Source organism: Vicugna pacos, chromosome 12 (assembly GCF_048564905.1).
Source record: "Vicugna pacos chromosome 12, VicPac4, whole genome shotgun sequence".
NCBI classification, from domain to species: Eukaryota; Metazoa; Chordata; class Mammalia; order Artiodactyla; family Camelidae; genus Vicugna; species Vicugna pacos.
The window spans coordinates 28,288,790-28,303,247 of NC_132998.1; the positions used below are offsets into that span (position 1 = coordinate 28,288,790).

At 47.9% G+C, this 14,458-nt stretch overlaps 1 protein-coding gene and 1 long non-coding RNA gene across 4 annotated transcripts in view; one reads left to right on the forward strand and one right to left on the reverse strand.

Annotated features, from left to right (window-relative positions):
- The window catches only part of LOC140700177 (uncharacterized), a 73,825-nt gene that overhangs the window by 50,505 nt on the left and 8,862 nt on the right, over window positions 1-14,458 (forward strand). The window contains exons 2-3 of the long non-coding RNA XR_012078467.1: window positions 3,096-3,186; window positions 4,545-4,610. This is a non-coding gene — a long non-coding RNA (uncharacterized lncRNA). The remainder of the gene's footprint in view (window positions 1-3,095; window positions 3,187-4,544; window positions 4,611-14,458) is intronic.
- The window catches only part of CHST11 (carbohydrate sulfotransferase 11), a 241,142-nt gene that overhangs the window by 6,258 nt on the left and 220,426 nt on the right, over window positions 1-14,458 (reverse strand). The window lies entirely within an intron of this gene.

Consider the following 14,458-nt stretch of genomic DNA (forward strand, 5'->3'; position numbering starts at 1 on the left):
ACCACCTTCTCCTTTCTAGTTACTGTAAAATCCAGCACCCTGTAATAGCACGTGACTTTTACTTGGTACAAATGCATCATTTATGTATTTCCTGTCTCTGCCTATTTCTAATTAGCCCAAGACAATAAAAACGGAGCTACATGGTACCATTGAGACCATCAGTGAACACATATGCCATAATCTCATGTGGCAGGACTAGGTTATCAGGGGTGGCCCCGATAATCCAGAAATGCTTTAACTTTTACACAAATACAAATAAAAACACAAAATAAAAATGTGAAATTAGTTTAGTTCTCATACACAACTCAGACCCCTGGGAGTTATATATGTGGATGCTTTAATCCAAGTTTCTCAAACCAAGATTCAAGGGGATGCCTGGATGGACGGGTCAGAGGAAGGGAGGAAGGCTTCACCACTGGGGCAGGAGAGATTGCTTTCTTTTTTTAAATGTTATTTATTTATTTTTATTAAAGTATAGTTGATTTACAGTGTTGTTAGTTTCAGGCATACAGCAAAGTGGTTCAGTTTTTTATATATATACACACACACATGTATACTTTTTCAGATTCTTTTCCATTATAGGGTATTACAGGATGTCGAATATCATTCCCTGTGCTATACAGTAGTAGGTCCTTGTTGTTTATCTGTTTTATATCTAGTAATGTGTATCTCTTAATCCCAAACTCCTAATTTATCCCCTCCCTTTCCACTTTGGTAACCATAAGTTTGTTTTTTATGTCTGTGAGTCTATTTTTGTTCTGTAAATAAGTTCATTTGTATCATTTTTTTAGATTCCACATATAAGTGATACCATATATTTGTCATTCTATGAGTTACTTCACTTAGTTTAATATCCCTAGGTCCAACCATGTTGCTACAAGTAGCATTACTTCATTCTTTCTCATGGCTGAGTAGTATGCCATTGTATATATATACACCACAACTTCTTTATCCAGTCATCTGTCAGTGGACACGAGTTGCTTCCATGTCTTGGCTACTGTAAATAGTGCTGCTATGAACATTAGGGTGCATGTACCTTTTTGAATTAGAGTTTTCATCTTTGTTTTCTGAATATGTGCCCAGGAGTGGCATTGCTGAGTCATATGGTAACTCTTATTTTTAGTTTTTTAAAGAACCTCCATACTGTTCCCCACAGTGGCTACACCATATTACATTTCCACCAACAGAGTAGGAGGGTTCACTTTTCCGGTAGAGATTTCGCATAGCAGCCTGGGCTGTTCGAGATATTTCCATTTTTGTTACTAGGACCAAGAGCCTGTTAGAAACTGTGACCAGGTAAATAGTGATTTCTAACCTTAAGGAAAATGCAAATCTGATCATGTCACCTCCACAGTTGTCCCCAAGCAGGGTTCACAGGAGCTTCTGTAATAGTCCCAACTCTCTAGCAACTGAGAGGTTCCCTGAGTATCAGTTGGGGAATCAGGAAGACGGGGGTGACGAGCACTCACTGATGAACAGTTTGCTCCCTTGTCACTGGAAGTAACATCTGCCTTCTCCAATTGTTTATCAATTTTACAAACAAGGTTTGTTGTTCTGATAATTACCTGAGCTGTGAAATCGATCTTTTCCCTTTTTTATTCACTTTCTCTCCCTTTTTTCTTTTCTCAAAGGTATTTGAAGAGATCATAACAGAGGATATGTGTAGCATACAACTGAAATAGGAAAAACAAATCTAAGAGGGCTGTGATTAAGGATCTTTTCTAGAGGTAGGCTTCCTAGGAGCAGGGACAAAAGGGTAAATGTGATTAAATCTCCTTGCTTTTGTTCTTGGGAAGGAGAAACATTCCAATTGCTTGGGGCAGAAAATGTACAAGATCTTAAGAGACAGAAATTTCAGTCGAGGAGGGAGATTTTTGGATTCAGTTTGCTCCTGTTTGAGTTTTCAGAGGGCTGCTCTCTTCACCGAATACTAGTGTTAGGTGTCACCACCACCCCATGTCCACAGAACACTTCAGCATTCAAAGGATACTTCCACACCCACCGTCCCACTTAAGGGTCCCACCATGACTTCTCCAGAGCCTCTGAAAGGAAGATTTGTATTTAGCAGACCAGCTCTTACTTCCAACCACGTGTCATCTTTTTCTGGACTGGTTCCCACCAGGTATTAACAGTACTGTTTCTCAGCCTTTAGCATGCATGGCCGCCCCCTGTAGGGCCTGTTAAAATGCAGTTTGCTGGCTCCCACCCCAAGTTTCCAAATCAGGAGGATTGGGCCTGAGAATGTGCATTTCTAGCCAGTTCTCGGCTTATCAGTCTGCTAGGGCCGCCACAGCCAAACAGCACAGATCGGGCGGCTTGCGCAGCAGAGACGGCCTTTCTCAGCATTCTGGAGGTGCAGGCACGGGTCTCCTGAGGCCTCGCCTGGGCTTGCATACGTCTGCCTTCTCACAGGGTTGTCTGTCTGTGCATCTTTACCCGCCGCGTCTCTTCCTCTTCTTACAAGGACACCAGTCCACTGGATTAGGGCCCACTCTAATGACCTTGGTTTAGTTGTCACCTGTTTAAAGGCCCTGTCCCTAAACAGGATTACATTCTGAGGTGTGGAGGGGTGGGCACAGCTTAGCCCAGAACATCAGGGGATGCAGATGCTGCTGGTCCAGGGACCACATTTTGAGAACCCCATCTTCACACTCCGAGGAAAGGCCTGTAATCGGACCTCTTTCACCAGGTCAGAGCAACTCTTAATTACAGAACACAGAGCTGAATTGGGCGTCGGCTGCCAAGCAGCTCCTCCCTCTACCTCCAGCTCCAGCCCCAACCGCCTGCACCTCCCTCTGATCTCCCCAGAGCATAAATTAGGGCAGAGGAGGGCTGACTCTAGAAACCGTGAATATGGCTACAGGCTCTGGGCCGGGTGCTTCGTGCTCATTGTAGATGTCTCTTTTTGATTCAGACATTTAAAAAGGCAACTATAATTAGTTTAAGGACCAAATTTAGGGGACATTTGAAAAAGTCTTTAAAACTATTACATTTTTGAAAAAGTCTTTAAAACTATTACATTTCATCCTGAAAGGAAGGCAAGCTGGTTTCCCTTAAGTTAAAACATCTTCTGTGGTGTTTACAATTTCTTTCAGACGCAAGAACCCAAACGGAGGGAGGAGCAACTGGTCCATTTTACTGCCCTGGGTTGGGGAGATGCAGAGAAATGGAAACCTGGAGAAAAAGGTAAATTTGAAGGCAGAAGCTGCCATTAACAACTGTCCACTTGAATAATCCTAATACAGAACCCCTTCAAGCATCTCAGTAGCACTGCCATCAATCACCCTGTTGATTTTAGAACCAAGAGGGAGAGGAAAACCCAATGGTTTGATTTGCTATGATTCCATTATATTTCCTTCTGGTATAGAAACTCCTAAACTCTCATGAGAAAGGCTAGTCACGAGGAATCACTGAAGAAACCACATCCAGAGGGAAAAAAAGGCCCGTATTTATACTAGCTACCATTTACTGAGCACTTACTATGTACCAGCCACTGTTAAAGCCTCACAGTTGACAGATAGGTACATCAGTACCCCCAGCTTACGGATGATGAAACCGAGGCACAGGGAGAATTAAGTAAGTTGCTTGAGCTTAGGGAGCTGGGAACTGGGGCTGGGGTTCAAATCCAGGCAGGTTGTGCCTGGAGACCCTGCACTGTGCAGCCCCCTTAGGGCCTGCAGGCCCACCTGGGAGTTACCATTGCCAGGGCAGGCGCTGGAGCCATGAGTCTCAACCCCGGCAGCTCACAGGGGAGCTTTAGATACCACTGAGGCCAGGGGCCCACCTCAGAGCTCTGATGTGATTGCTCTGGGTGTGTGACCAGCTCCCTGGATATTCGAAAGCTGCCCAGGTGGGGCCCACTGCCTTAGAGGCTCCGATGCCAGCAGCTATAAACTAAAGCACACAGTGGACTTGAGGAGTGACTGGTGTGGGACCTTGGGCAAGTTCTACCTTCCTGTCTTCAGATTTGAGACAAAGGGTTTTTCCATTCTGTAGGGCCAGAGATCAAAGGTCTAGAAGGCCACAGTTCTGACATCTTTGGCTGCATCCTTAGGGAACCACTAGGAAGTCTATAATGCTTAAAAACGTTTATGTTTAGGAAATAAAGGAGAAAAATATTGAGCCTTTCAAGAAACGATCTAGTCTGCACCTGTTACAAACCTTAAAGAGTTTAGGAAAGAAGTGATGTAACATTGCCAGGGAAATTGGTTTCTTAGGGTTTCAGCTTGTCACTAGGGAATCACCTGTTTGATTACAAGGACTGAATCTCTGCAGGAGCTTTACCTATCTTTCCAAAGCAAAGGAAAAGGTACAAGGAATGGGAAGAATTTTGAGCTCTAGAAGGTGAGGTAGGGGTACAGGAGACCCTGGGCGATGGAGGGTGCTGACCTCTGGACGCAGCCCCCGAGCCAGGCTCAGCTGACAAGGCCACAGGTGAGGCTAAGGCTCTGAGCTGCGTTCTGACCTTGGGAGCTTTGTAAGCAGAAACAAGCAAGCAGAGGGTTGCTTCAGACTATTGGTTAAGATCCTTCTTTTGTATCCAGGGTTTAAATTTGGTGACCTGGGTTTAGGCCCTCTGGAGACAGCAGGGAGCCCCTGGACCACAGAAGGTAAGAGATGCCACTTGAATCTCACTCATGTTGGCATGAGGAAATGGGGAACTGATCTTTCAGGACGTTTCAGATTCTCAAGGTAAGCCAGAAGACCCGATCTTCTGTGTAATCTGTGTTCTTGAATGTTAGCTATAATTTAAAAAATTTTTAAATGGTGTTTTTTAAATTTTTAAAAAACTTGTTTGGGCTGGGTTTGCCTGAGGGCCACCAGGTGTGTGACACTAGTCAGGAGGTGCCCTCTTGCAACTGGCTGTTCCGAGCAGCTCCCACCACTATTGCCTCCTGCCCAGCTGCCCGGCTCAGTTAACAGAACTGTAAGCAAGAGAGGGGAAGAAACACTCAGGCCAGGCTGCAGAAGTTCCAGAATGCAGGTGTTACCATGAGAACCTCGGCTCTCCCCATCCCCATCTACATCCCCTTTCCTGCTTCGCTTTTCTTTGTCGTACCTCCTTCTGACCCTCTCCTCACAATCTGCTCATTTTCTGTGTCTCTCCCTCCCAGAACATAAACGCTGAGAGGGCCGGTGGTTTTCACCTTTTTGTTCTCTCTTGTAGCTTCAGTGCCCTGGACAAGTGAGACACTCAAAGCTTTGCTGAATGAATGGGTGAATTAACAGATGTATGCATGAATGAATGAATGATCCTGGGATGGCATGGATCTTAAAGGCCGAAAAATAGCTGATGAGCTGGCTTGGGCTTCCTGGTGCCTAAACCTACAGCCCCAGCCCATCTTCCCATGGAGGGTTTTTGGCACAGATCCTGCAGCTGCAATACAAGAGCTCAGTATCAGCCCAGAGGCCGTAGGCCAAGAGACAAGCATCTGGGGAGCTCGGCACCGGGTGGAAATGGGCTCAGGGTGTCTGCAGCAGCCTTTAATGAGTGTTGTGTGTGGGGGGGGACTGGCACTTTCCACCTGAATGGTGAGGCCAGGAAGCAGGAGGAGGGGACTCATGTGAGAGGGTGCTGGTGCCAAGGGCTGCTTTGGGAGGGTTTGTCGCAGGGTGCGTGCTGCCAGGGCTCCCTTTCAGCCTGGCCAGGTGCCGCTGGAGAGGGTTCATTTCCATCTCAGATCAGCTGTTTGGACTTCCGGAGGCTTGGGCAGGGTGCAGGGATGGGGCTGCTGCCAAGCTGGGCCGGTGTCTAATGAATGGAAGCCCGGAACAGGGACAATGGTGGGGAAGGGATATGGCTCCCACACTGCTTGGGAGGCTGGATTTCCTGGGAAAGCAGAAGTCAGAGGGTGGGCGGAATGTGCACCTGCTGACTGATGCTTTGGGGCCCTCGGAAGTCACTGCTGGCAGCCAGGAGGTAGGAGGAAGAGCCCACTCCTCAAGTGGCTCACCCCTCTCCCAGCCTAGGTGGCTGACAGCACCAAACCCCGATCGGCCTCCTAGAGGGTGATGATCTTCTAAGGTAGGGCCATGACCCACCAGCTTCTCCTTTTGGTCTCTCCCTCCCTGGACCAACTGGCTTCATTGATTCTCTTTCTGATTCTCCTCCTAGACTCACCAGAATGTCCCTACTACTAACATTTTGCCCAAATCACTTGACCTCTTGAGGTCTTAGTTCCCCCATCTGGAAAATGGGGACAATAATGGGGACTCTTGTGTCTCCCTCTCAGGGTTGTTGAAAGGATTCAGGGAGAGCCTACAAGGAAAGTGCTTAGTGTGGTGCCTCGCACGTAGCAGGCACTCTGTAAACAGGACTTCTCTCTGTCATTGTAAGCATCACAGCCTGTGGCTTCAGTAGTGGCCAGCAGTACAGCAAGCACGCTACCCTGCCTTCCTCTGTCTAGCAGCACCTCTCAGTCTTCAGTGTGTTTAAGAATCACATGGGCGTTTAGTGAAATGTGGACTCCTAGACACCACCCTGAGAAATTCTGACTCAGTGGGTCCGGTTGTCCCCAGTATGTGCTCTTGAAAGCTGCCCCAGAGATCCTACCAGGCCAGTTCCAAGGCTGGTGGTCCTGTGTCCCGTTTTGAAAACTGCTGATCAAACATCACTTTTACATGAGCAGGTTCTGCATTTAACATCCAACACATTTGTCATCTGTGCAAAATGCCTGGCTCCAGGCGATTCAATATCTCACTGACATCGGAGATGGACAGAAGCAATTGGAGGCAACTTGGATTGGCAGCTGTTAAGTAAATTGGAGGTCTAAAGAGCAATTTTCTAGCTATAAAGAGATTAGCTATTAATATGTATTAACAGACGGTACAGTATGCGTGGAATTTCAGAGAAAGTGAACTCTGGATGGGAGATACCCCAGAAGGTTAGTCTATTTCTTACTCAAGTAGCATGTTTCAGTAATACCCCATTTCCCTATTTTTCAAAGGGTATATTCCCTTGGGTTTTCATTCCTGAATGTTATGTCTTTCACTAGGAGGAGAGGTGAAGCCAGCTCTGAGATGGGACCTCAGAGCCCTCCTCCCACCCCACCACTCCCTCAGCCACACACCTGGGCCGCCAAGGAGCCATTTCCAACACTTTTACCCAGACGCCTTTGTCTCAGGCTGCTCTACCCTGATCATATTTACATCACCATGAAAGGTGTGAGTTCAACTCATTTTCTTCCTCCAGGGCTGTTAGGACACAGCCCAAATATTGCTCTGTCTCAGTGACAGGCATGTAGTGCCCAATACTTGCAGGACTTAGAAAAGAGTGTGACTATCTTTGTGCCAACATGTTAATGCCTCTCCGGTACTAAGACTTTTTGTCTGTCTCAGTCGCTTTGCTGCCTTTTCCCTTGTCCAAGGATGGCCCATTTGAGATCATCATAATCGTGCAACAGGAAGGCCATCTTTGAGCACTACAGGAATGCGCACATCTAAATTCACCAGCTGGGGGAGGTGCCAGGATGGCGGAGCAGAGAGACTCACAGCTCGCCCTCTCCCACAAATACACCAAGAATCACATCTACAAACCCACCGAATCGCACGAAACATCTATTGAACTCTGGCAGGGTGTCTCATTTCGAAATACAGGAGGATTCTCAAAATCCGGTAAGAGAAAAAGGAAAAAAAGAAAAAATCGGTTTACCACTGGTTCTGCAGGGAGGAAGCAGCACAAGGAAGAAAGGCACCCTCATGCTGGGATGCCCCCTCCCCAGCTAGGAGGTCAGCGGGGACAGAAGTGGAGCTTCTGAGGCTTGGAGGAGAAAGTTCTGTCTGCCAAGCAGCTGCCCCTAAGAGAAACTGAATCGGAGGGTCCCTGCAATCCCCAGTCCTAGACACAAGCTGGCAGGGACAAGCCGGGACTGGCTGCTAGAGATCGGTGGAGAGCCCAGGCAGAGGGCTGGGGTCCACTGCATAGAGGCAGCCTCAGGGGACTGGAGGACAGTGTGAGCTCTAGGCTTGGGGTGTGTGCGGAACAGAACAGCCTGGGACCCTATTAAAAAAGCACTGCTGCTGGTGTGCATGGAGGGGAGGGGCACAATGCAGCTGTGCCATAGACGCTGGCTCCATTGTTGGGGTGTTCTCCAAGAAGAGAGGTGGGGCTCAGTCATAGCCATCACTGCTGTGTGGAGGCAGGGCTGAAAGCTGAATCCATACCCAGTGGCCCTGCAACTTTACAGGTGGGACTGAGATTTGTTTACAGCCCCAGGCGGAGGGCGAATGTGCCGTCTCTGAATCCTTTATGGACCTGTGTCTTGGGGATGAACAGGCAGTAAGCAGAGTTCTGGAGCACAATCGAGGCAAGTATGGGTTTACAACAGGCTGGCATACCCTACCTTACCGGATGCAAATGCGCGGCTGGGGACTGCGTTGACCCTGTGGTGCACCACGGATTCAGGTGTGTGACTGCATGCTTGCTACGGCAGGTCCTGGCACCTGACATTGGTGGATCTGCACTGGTGGTCCTGGGGCCCAGAACCAGGGGGACACCAGAGCAGATGGCCGACATTCTGCAGCTAAGGTGGGGACAACAGCATTGTCAACAAAGAGTACTTCATAAGCAAACCCGCATAAAGTGACAGACAGTACCACAGAGAGCACCTCCCAATGGGACATCTCCTCTTTCCAGCTGAAGTGCTCCAACCCTGCCTACGACACACCACAAAGCAGAAATGGGTCTGGAAGCCTCATTCCAGCAACAGGGGAGCAGACCCAGCCCCTGTCTAGGCTGTGACAACCACAGAACAAAAAAGGAGGCTGCACTCGACAACAACAATCAGGGCAGGTGATCACCACACCACCAACCACACCCCCAGTCAAAGGGATAACAGCCAACACACACGGAAGAGGTGGCGACCATCCATACTAAGAACAGCCCTCGCAACAAAACTATTAGACGCACACAGTCTACACAGGAACGCTCCCACTTATTTAAACAAATAAAAAAATAAAACAGCCCTCCAAGACCACAGTAGATAACTGATACTCCTAAATCCATAGAGCCAGATAAATATAAGTAAAATGAAGCAGAGGGACCACTCCCAATTAAAAGAACAGGAGAAGTCCCCTCAAAGAATGAACGAGATAGATCTCAACAGTCTACTAGATCATGACTTCAAAAAGGGGGTGATAAAAGCACCAAAGGAAATAAGAGAGACTATGAATAGAGACAGAGAATACTATGAAACAGAAATAGAAACTATAAAGAGGAGCCAATTGTCAATGGCTGAGACAAGAGCCAAGCTAAAGGCAGACAAAAGCAGACTAGATAATGCATAGGAATGAGTAAGTGACTGAGAAGACAGGACAGCAGAAATCAATCAGAAAAGCACACAGAAAAGCAAGTAAAAACCAATGAAAGCAATATAAGGGACCTATGGGATAATATAAAGTGTGCCAGCCTATGCATAATAGGGGTCCCAGAAGGAGAAGAAAGAGCAAAGGGGATTGAAAAGGAATTTGAAGAAATCATGACTGAAAACTTCCCAAACCTAAAGAAGGAATCAGATATCCAAGTACAGGAAGCAAAGATGGTGCCAAACAAGAACTTCCCAAACAGACCTATACCAAGACATAAATGGCCAAAGCTAAAGATAAATAATTCCAAAGGCAGCAAGAGAAAAAGAGTCAGTTACAAGGGAACCCCCATAAGGCTTTCAGCTGATTTCTCTACACAAACACTGCTGGCCAGAAGGGAGTGGCAAGATATATTCAAAGTTCTGAATGAGAAAAAGCTGCAACCTAGGATACAGTATCCAGCAAGACTATCCTTTCAAGTAGAAGGGGAGAGAAAGAATTTCACAGACAAGCAAAAACTAAAAGAATTCAGTAATTCTAAATCTATACTAAAAGAAATATTGAAAGGTCTACTTTAAGTAGAAAAGAAGCAGGAAGCTATAGAAATGAGAAAAGCATAATTGGAAATGCGATGACTACAATGAGTTGCAAGAGAATAAACATGAAGATGTGAAAAAGAAAGGACATCAAAATCCTAAAAGGGAGAGGGGAGCAAGAAAATAGTTTCTTCTCTCTCCTTTTTTTCCTTCATTCTTCTTAGGATGTATTTGTGCCTACATGACTACTAGTCTAAAGTAAACATATAATAAGCAACAAGGTCATACTGTATAGCACTGGGAACTATATTCAATATCTTGTAGTAACTTACACTGAAAAAGAATATGAAAACAAATATATGTATGTTCATGTATGACTGAAACATTATGCTGTACACTAGAAATTAACACAACATTGTAAACAGACTATACTTCAAAAAAAAATTGTGTGTGTGTATAAATTCATTAGCTGTTTTACTGAGAAACTTAAGAACCCAGGCTGCTTCTCAGGTCACTTCTGGGGATGTGCACATAGACTGACCAGAGCCAACAGATAAGTTAACGGAATCAATCAGAGATATGAAGACCCTTTTCTTTGTGGAGCTTCTGAGTGATTTCACATCCCTAGAGTCCTTGGAACAGAGCTTCAGGGTTGGAAAATACCCTTGAGATCATCTGTTACCACATCCTGATTTTCAGTGACAAAACTGAGGCTCAGAGATGCTAACCCATCAGCCCACTCCCAGGAAGTGGCGGAGCTGGAACTGGAACCCAAGACTTCTGCCCCTTTGTGCTGCTGCACTGTGAACCGAAAGGCATAGGGATGGATTCAGGAACAGAACGATGGGTGGGCCATCTCCATGGTGCTAAAACATCTCTGTGAGGTGGAGAACACAACCCTACTTCCATCAGCCTTAGGAGTATTTTGGTGACACACAGAGTCATGATCAGTGGAATTTCTGAAAATAAACAGGAGTGAGTGACCTCTTTCATTATCCAGAATAGGGACTATGGCATATGTCCCCCTGGGCTGGCTAGATTGAAGAACCCATTAAGGAAAAGTAGAGCAAGAACTGGGCAAAGTCTTGACAATTTCTTTTCTTTCTTTGTAAAGAATAATGACTGTTAGAAAATAAATGACTCAATTTCAGGATAAAATTTTTATAGAAAATTTGTGTCTCCCTGATCCTATTAAATATACTGAACAAATGGAAGTATTTGGTTTCTTGCCCAGGAAGTCTAGGATTCTGCTTAACCAGACACAGAGGTCGGAGGTCAGACTCTTAAGTCAGGCAGGCACATACGGACACGAATCCTGGCAATGAGGCAATCATGAGCCAGGGTCATCATTTCCATCCTCCAAGTCTCAGTTTCCTCATCTGTAAAGTGGGGGTTGATAGCAGAAGCCTCCCAGGCTGTCATGAGGGTTAAAGGGATAAAGTCTGCAAAGACCTAGGTATAGCACCTGGCTCACAGCTAGCTGCTCTTAATGCGCATGCAATTAGTATTCAAAGTTAAAAGTTCTTTCCCATGGGGAAAAATAAGAGAGGTTGTCTTTACTTTGTAACTGTTTCCATCAAGGGGCAGAATGGCTCAGAACACAGACTCTGCAGCGAGACAGCTTGGGGTTAAAATCCAGCTCCATCACTTACTGGCTGTGGAACTTGAGCAAGTCCCTTGCCTCAGCATTCTCATCTGTAAAACGGGGCTCATGCCAGCACTGACCTCCTACTGTGATGGTAACAGCTCACTGTCTGCCCCACGCACTGGGGGTGCAGAGGTGACTGTCACAGAGGCATTGCTCGTCTTCAATTCAGGTCAATGTGGTAACAAAGAGAAGAGAAAACACCCCACGTTACCTTCCCTAGCTAGACCTCTGCCCTCAAGTGCTGACAAGGAGGGAGCCTGATGTCATTTGTCCTTTCACTTCCCCGTCTCCCTTGGGGGGAAGACAAATAGTGGCGAGTCCAAGGCGGCGCAGGAGAGAGAGCTGCTGGCCCAGGCTCTTGAGCTCAGTGGAAGGGGCCCTGACGCCTGACTGGCACGCAACATAGTGGTGCCCTAGCCTCCGGGCTGACCCAGACTACAGCCTGCAGGTCCTGTTTGATGCCTGGGTGGGCTGTGGACTGGTCAGCTGTCCGCTCTCCCACTGCCCAGTAGGTCCCTGACCTCCTGGCCCTGGTCTATAGGCCCAGGGGGGACAGACAACTCCAACTAGGCAGCCGCTCCATATTCTGCCCCAGAGCCTCAGTTGGCCCAGCTAAGAAACCAGGCCCCAGCTCAGGTGCTGGTGTGTGGCAGGTGCCAAGCCAGGTAATGCTTGTCTTCGGGGAGGAATCTTACATCCTAACGGTGGGCACAGACGAGGCAAGGGAAAAATTATAAAGGGATAAGAGGCTCTGCATCGTGGCAGACTCTTGCCTGGGACCAACAGGACTGAGAAATAAACGAGTATGTGGGGGCTCCTGCCTCTTTACTACCACGGGGAACTCTGCATCCTTATGTGAAGGCACCATGTAATCAGAGCCAAACTGACAGCAGAAGGCCTGTTTGTCAAAGAGGGAGTCACAAAGATGACGATGGCAGACCCAGCCCTACTGTGCTGAGGCTTTACGTAATTTTACATCTGATTCTGATAACTCCGTGAGGTGTAAACTAACACATCCATTTTACAGATAAAGAAACCAAGGCCCAGGAAGTTAAGAAATTTTCCAAAGTCATCAGTCCGTCTTTGCTCTCACCCAGCAAAGCACTTCCCACCGTGATCAGGATGTTTATGCCTGGAGCTCAGTGTGCTGTTGGGGACTGTGCCTGGGTGACACATGGAGGGTGCTGGCAGTGCCTGTCCAGTCAGGACACTGGGTACCCGCCATGCACCAGGCATCCTGCTAAGCACTTGGCAGCCACCATCTCAGTGAACCCTCACGACAACCTCGAAGTATGATCCCCACTTTACAGATGAGTAAACTGAGGCTCAGAGAGCTTAAACACTTATCTCAAGGCCCATACCTTATAAGTCATGAGACATGGATTCGACCCTGGTGGCCCAGTTCTGGAACGTGGGTCTTCAGCTCCGAGACGTTGACCCCCACACTGACCTTCAGCTAATCCACCTTTATGACCTCAGTCATTCCCATCAGGAAGAGCCTGGAGCACACAGGCTGATCCACAGCCCAGATCTATTCTAAGAGGGGCAGGCGCGCCATCTGGGTGCACGTAAGACACTGAGGCAGTGATTACTGAACCAAACCCTTAGGGTGGAAGAGCTGATAAAACTCCCTTGATGAAGCTGTTAAGGAATTTCAACAATTCTCATAACTCATGGCGTAGGCAGCATGTCCCAGAAAGATTATCTATACATGGTGTTAAAAAGAGAAATCAAGTTTTCTTCTCAAAGGAACTACCAGTTCCATTTCTGTAAGCCACAGGGCATGGTTTCTGCCTTGTCCCCTGAAGCCGTATTTTGCATTTGCCCAGACCTGCAATGAGGACGCCTCACACAGCACAGTGATGGATGTCTTTCCCTCTGGCTTTCATAAATCGGATTTTCACGGTAGTTTATGCATGACATCTGGCACATCTACAACTCTGTTCAGGGAACTGAAAGGGGCCCACCTTCCATGGGCACACAGGTGGCGTGCAGATCGGAACCAGCCTTTTGCAGCTCGGACTCACCAGCTCAGTGCACAGCGCAGCGCTCAGGTCCACCCCCAGCCCCCTGCCCTAGGGCTTCGTGCAGGCGCACAGCCTTCCACGCGGCCCTCCTGAGAAGCCCCGGGTGTGGGGCCCAGCCTCCTGCCCACCCTGCTTCTCTGGGCTCCGCTATGGCGTAGTCAGCCTGGGTGCTCTTCAAACAGGCCAGAATCCAGAAGGGTGGGGCACTTTCTCTGAGTTTTATGGGAGTGTCTAACCAGAAACATCTGGTAATACACAGGACTAAGTTGGAGGCCTCGGGGCAAAGCTCCAGCACGGGCATTCACGGCTGGAGCTGGAGTCTCCTGCCCCCTCCCCAGCATCCTCCTCTGCGACATGGCCTCCCTCCTGCCTGCCCTCCCTTCACCCTCCGTCCTTTGCTTCTGTCCCTCCCTCCTTGCTGTCCTTCTCCCGGCCTACCCACCTTCCTTCTCCACACTCATTTCATTGAACTTCCTGTCCTTCTACATGGGAAGCTCCTTCCCCAGACCTTACAGGGACACGATGGTGGCTTTTCTGTAGGGAGAAAGTAGAAAGCACATGCTCACCTTCTCAATGGCTATCCCCCTGGAAACAGGAAGCTCAAACTCCTCATGTATAAAGGTGACTCGTCACCCGCCTCTTCCGTGTCCTCGCCTCTGGGAACAGTGCTGCTCTGTGCCCAGTGCCCTGCCAGACTCCTGGACATCTGCTCCCCGTAGGCTGGCCATATCTCATCCAGGCAACCTTGGCACAAACCACATCACCTCGAGCCTGGATGGCTGCCGGGACTCCAAGCATGGGTCCCCTACTGACCAGATCAGTCCCTCTGAACACAGCACTGACCCAACTGTTCATGTGCTTTAAGCTCCCAATGAGTGTCTGCTGCCTTCCTTAGGGAGTTAGATTCCAGAGTCTGGACTCTGGATGTGTGTGTCCGACGTCTC